The following is a 5,482-nucleotide window of genomic DNA, read 5'->3' as shown; positions in this document are numbered from 1 at the left end:
AAATAAATTTATTTATTTATTTATTTTGGGGTCTTCGTTGCTGTGTGTGGGCTTTCTCTAGTTGCGGCAAGCGGGGGCTACTCTTCATTGCGGTGCACAGACTTCTCATTGCAGTGGCTTCTCTAGAAGCTCTAGGTATGTGGGTTTCAGTAGTATGGCACACGGGCTCAGTAGTTGTGGCTCACAGGCTCAGCAGTTGTGGTGCACGGGCTCAGTTGCTCTGCAGCATGTGGGATCTTCCCAAACCAGGGCTCGAACCCGTGTCCCCTGCATTGGCAGGTGGATTCTTAACCACTGCACCACCAGGGAAGCCCCAGACTCCACTTCTTGACAGGGGATGTATGTGGCAAGGTTCTGAAAGAATATACAAGATGGATAAGATTGTCATGGCCATTTTTGGGAAATGTAATCTGCTACAATCCATTTCATGGATTTCATACACACTTCATGATCTTATATGCACACGTAGGTGAGGTTTAGGATAAACAGGTAAGAAGCACTCTTCTCTCCCTCCCCTCATTCATATCCAGCTTGACAGAAAGCCCTCAATTCAGGGGACCAATTGGGCCATATGTGGACAGGGCTTTGACCTCTTCCTTCAGACCTGTGGAAAATGCTAGGGATGCAGACAGTCTGAGCAGAAGCAGATGAAGGCACACACAGTGATCTTGCCTGCACTGCCCTGCACACTAGTCCTCCAACCCTCTTCCCCTTGCCATTGCACTTTGGCTCCTGGAGTAAGTTCCCCCGGTCCTCCACATCTCTCCTTTTGCCCCATGCCTCTAGGGGGAACCCACCAAAGCTGAGGGAAGAGGGCGGCCACCACAGGACCCCTGGGGAGTTAGTACAACACAGTGATTAAGAGTGAGGGTCCTGGAGTCAGATGGACTTGGGTTTGAATTCCAACTCTGCCAATGCTGTGGTTGTGGAAAAATTCCTCCATTCTCTAAGACCCAGTGCACCATCCGTTAAGTGCGGGTAACGGTAAGAGCGTTTCTCTCAAGAGTAGTTGTGAGGATTAGATGAACTGATGGAGATAACACTACTCATCAGTGAGAGTTTGTGGGAAGGAGAGGGAGACTCTTAGAACTGGAAGCGTCTTTGGTATCATCCAATAATAATAATTCCACTTATTGAAATGTTTGCTGTGTGCAAGCACTTCACGTACATTGACTAATTTAATCTCTAAAAATTTCAAGAAATGGGTATTTTAATCTCCATTTTAAAGATGGAGAAAGGGTCCAGAGAGTTTCAGTATGTTGCCCAAGATGGGATAGGTCGGATTTGAACCCAGGTTTTTCTGACTCTGGCCTCAGAATGGTTCTCACCTTGGACAGGGCTTCTTAACAGGGAGAGTGTGCCTGGGGCCCTCGTGGTCGCTCTGAGTGACAGTGAGGCTGTCAGGTGGTCAAGGCTGAGTTTGCTCTTTCACAGTTCACTGCAGATGGTACCAGGGAGTCATTGGCCATTAACCTTGAGGTCACGGAGAAACATAGCTGCTGTTGTTCCAGGATGCAAATGTGCTTTTTGGCACAGTGGTCTTTAACCCTCCCATAATATATCCTGTGCTCTCTCAGCTCAGGGCCTTTGCACATGCTATTCATTTATTCATTCAGTAAACATTTTTGAGCCCCTCTTGTATGCTAATCACAATAATATATGCTGGAGTAAGACCACTGGACAGGATGAACAAGTTGGGTTCCCTCTTGGAGTTCACTTTCAAATTGCAGGGGTAAAAGGGAGACAGAAGATATTCACAGAAACAAAAGAGTGAAAAAGATAACCCCAGATTTGGGATCTGTTAATCACTAAGAAGAAAATATACAAGGTAATGGAAAAGGGAATAGTCTGGAACACTTCCCAGACCTAATTATCCTTTAGGGTGTACCCAGATAGCACTTCTTCTAGAATCCTTTCTGGCCCAACAAGTCTAGGTAAGACATTCTCCAATGTGCTACCAGGGCATCTGGCTTACCACTGTCCTGGAATTTATAGTTGTTTGTTTACTTGTCTTCTCTCATACGAGCCTGTGTGCTTCTTGAGGACAGGGACCAGACACTGTCCCCAGCACCTGGAAGGTGTCTGACACAGCAAAGGTGTTTGATTATTATTTATTAAATTAATGGATGGGTGGATGGATAGATGGATGGGTGGATGGATGGACAGAGGGATGGATGGAGGGAGGGAGGGATGGATGGATATGTTTTTCTGGGTGAGACATCAAGGCTATTTTCAGTGAAATTATGTCCTCAAGGTTGTGTGATCTGACTGCATTCTTCCAAACTGCTGCTGGCTGTCTTTTTTTTTTTTTTTACATAGTTTGTGATTTTAATGAATGAGAATGATTTGCACTGCAGCATATGGCTACTTTAATTAAGCAAAAGGTATCATTTTAGTAGCATAATAAATAGTGTATAATTTATCAGGTCTCATGTGTATTTTATAAGTATACCATGTGGGCTATATAAATCTTTCTGTATTGGGGAGGGGTGGAAAGAATACCTATTGATCTGATGCAAGACAGTGCATGGAAAAAATGAGCTGAACATCTTGGTTGGCCCCCGAAGAGGCAGTTTTCTGTGCTGGAGTCATCTTGACGCCCTAAAAAGCAGAGGAACTAAGACAGGAGAGTGGGAGTGGGGAAAAGCCACCGACTAGTGTTGTAGAATTAAGAGTAACCCTCTATGTTTGTTCCTCGTGGAACAAAACACTGAAGAGGTAGTTCTCCATTGAAAGAGATGCTTCTTGGAGAGTTGGAAAGAGGCCCTGGGCTCCTGGGCTTTGTTGCTAAGCATTTGCTCAGGGCTGGGGAATTAGAATCCATCTGGGAGAAGGGGCAGGCTAAAAATAAGGCAGGGGGAAAGCAAGCTTATCACGCGACACAATGGAAACCCAGTAATAGTGAGATATGGCAAAGAAACACCAAGCAGGTTAGAAATAGACCCTGTCATAGCTATACAGATAGACAGACGGGCTGGCTGGGACCGGGAACTTTCAGTGAGCTAGATGCCTCTGACACAGAACAAAAGGTGCCCAGGCTCTCCAAGAATACCCAGCACTGTGGTAAGGGCCTTTCCTGGATCAGTGTGCCCGTTCACTAGCGACAAGGGCACCTGATCCCTGTGCTATGGGACTGGGATGCCCAGGTGGGGAGTCACCAGGAAAATGAAACCAGGAGAAAGGGGTGCTCTAAAAAATGAATTTTCTCCTACGGAACTCATGGACAATTTCTGTAAACAAACTGACCTGTTATTTGCCCTCCTCGTGCCCTCCTCAGAGAAGGATTCATGGAGAAAGTGGACAGAGAACAGGGTCTGGTAGGGTGAGTCACATCAGACAGATGGAAGGAGTGGGAGAAAGGCATTAGAGGAAACAGAGGAACAGTGTGCCACGTAGCATAGCTTTTTATTACATTTTATATGGACTCCATGTGGGAGATATCCATTCTCTTTCTCCATCATCTCTCTATCTATTCCAGAGGCTGCAAGGAGACATATGTTTGGGGACAATGAAGAAACCTATCTATCTGAGCAGAGCATCTATGGACAGGGCAGACCAGCCTATTCTGACTTCATGCACTTTTGAAAAGTACAAGGAGATGAGATCAAAAAGTAGATCGAGAAGAGATTGTAGAAAACCTTGAAGGCTTTATCTGTAAATTAAAAAAAAATTTACTACCTACACCTATCTACAATATGCAAGGCACTCCATTTGGGCTGGGCTGTGTCAAGAAGTATCTAACTCAATCAAATTGCTGCTTGGGCAGCTCCATTTGGATGACCCCCTGGCACGTTAGATGCCACATGGCCAGCACACTACTCCTCATCTGTCTGCTCAGGTGAGCTCCTTCCTTTATTCATTTTTCCCAGTTAAAGGCACCAGTGCACACCCAGTCACCTGAGCCATAAACCCAGTATTTATTCTAGACACTCGTTTCTCCCTGACTCTCCATGTTAAATCAAGTATCACATCCCAGCAATTTCACCTCCTAACTCTCTCTCCAATCTCTCAGCTCCTTTCTATTTATCTTTCTTCAATTATTACATTCCTAACTGGTGCATTTAAATCTATCTGGGAGGAGGGGAAGACTAAAAATAAGGTGGGGGGAAAGCAGTTGGAAGTTGCTACTTGGTGCCCCTGCCTCCAGGCCTGCACCCCTCCATTTCAGACACCCCACTACCACCACACCACCCCCTGCTTAGAACTCTACAAGGATTCTTCAATAACTAAAACAATAGTAGTTGCTGATTTTTTTAAACTTTAGAAAATTTCTTTTTCAAATCACCCCAACATATAAAAGAGGTAAGAGCCAAGATGCTCTGATGAGTGTCTCGCTTGCTCAGTCTTGCTTCTTATCCCAAAGCACCATGAAAGACGCCAAGTGCTCCCATAAACACAGTTTAAAAGCTCCCAGGAAATGTCCAGGCCACTTAGCATGGCTTACATAGTGCTCTGTAACCTGGCCCTTGGCCATCTCTCCCATCTCACTTCCTGCTACTCTCTCCTTCACATTTTAGGCTCCCGTTACACCGGACTGCATGAGATTCTTCCCAGACATCTGATGCTTCATCTCTCCATCCCCTTGCCCTTGCCTACTGGAACCCTCTGCTTGGACGATCTTGCTCTCTCCACTGGCCCCATCAGCTGCATCATTCCATCAATCTCTCCAGACTCTGTTCAGGCCTTGGCTCCTACCAGAAGCTTCTCTGAACCCTGAAACAGGGCCAGCTGTCCTGACTCTCTGTTCCCTGAGTCCCATGGCTGTAACTCAACCACAGACTTATACTGGATTATGTGTTGTCCTCCCCAGGAGACTGTAAGCTCCATGAGGATGAGACTATGACCCATTCATCCCTCTCCTTGGCTCCTAGAACAGTGCCAGTGCCTGACGCTGAGTGGATGCTCAGTAAACCTTTGTCATGCTGAGCAGTGGAATGAAGACCAGTGCCTCCTGACCTTCAAGTAGACTGTGCAGACCCTGCTGGGCTGCCCTATGGTCTCAGTGATCACAGAATATCCCTTCTGTCCCATGGCAGGAGACTCAGGTACATCGGTACCCTCCCCAGGGTGTCCAGCCTGACCTGCGTGGGCCCTGACTGACGGAAGGCCACTCCGCTGGCTTGCTCCCTGCCAGGCCTAACGGAAGCACCAGTTCTGATCACAGATACAGTGACACATCAAATTCCTTGGGCGTGAGGCCAGAGAACAGGGCTGGTGAGCAGTGGAAAGAGACTGTTGCAAGACTTTCATCAACATGTAGCTTTTCTAAGGACAAAGATGAGCAATGAGGCACTTGCCTCAAGAGGCAGATACAGAGCTTCATCATCCGGCTCGGCTGACAGGAGTGAGTCAACCAGGCACTTGATACAGGAGGTTTAGGGGACAAAAAGCCCCTCGTCACATGTACTCTGGGGGAGAAAGTGGCTAAATAGGGGTTTCATAATAGTTGTGGAAAGTGATGATGTTATAGACTGAATTGTTC

General features: G+C 46.6%; 1 long non-coding RNA gene across 1 annotated transcript; it reads right to left on the bottom strand.

Moving 5' to 3' along the window:
• Positions 1-280: 280 nt before the first annotated feature.
• On the bottom strand, positions 281-5,112 carry LOC309808437. The gene is made up of 3 exons (XR_014294747.1): positions 4,957-5,112; positions 1,329-1,473; positions 281-354 (listed from the first exon to the last, which is right to left on the bottom strand). It is a non-coding gene; the product is annotated as an uncharacterized lncRNA (long non-coding RNA).
• Positions 5,113-5,482: the final 370 nt, after the last annotated feature.

This window comes from Mesoplodon mirus (assembly GCF_964341445.2).
Source record: "Mesoplodon mirus genome assembly, chromosome: 7".
In the NCBI taxonomy this organism is placed as follows: Eukaryota; Metazoa; Chordata; class Mammalia; order Artiodactyla; family Ziphiidae; genus Mesoplodon; species Mesoplodon mirus.
This window is presented reverse-complemented; position numbering and strand designations above follow the sequence as displayed.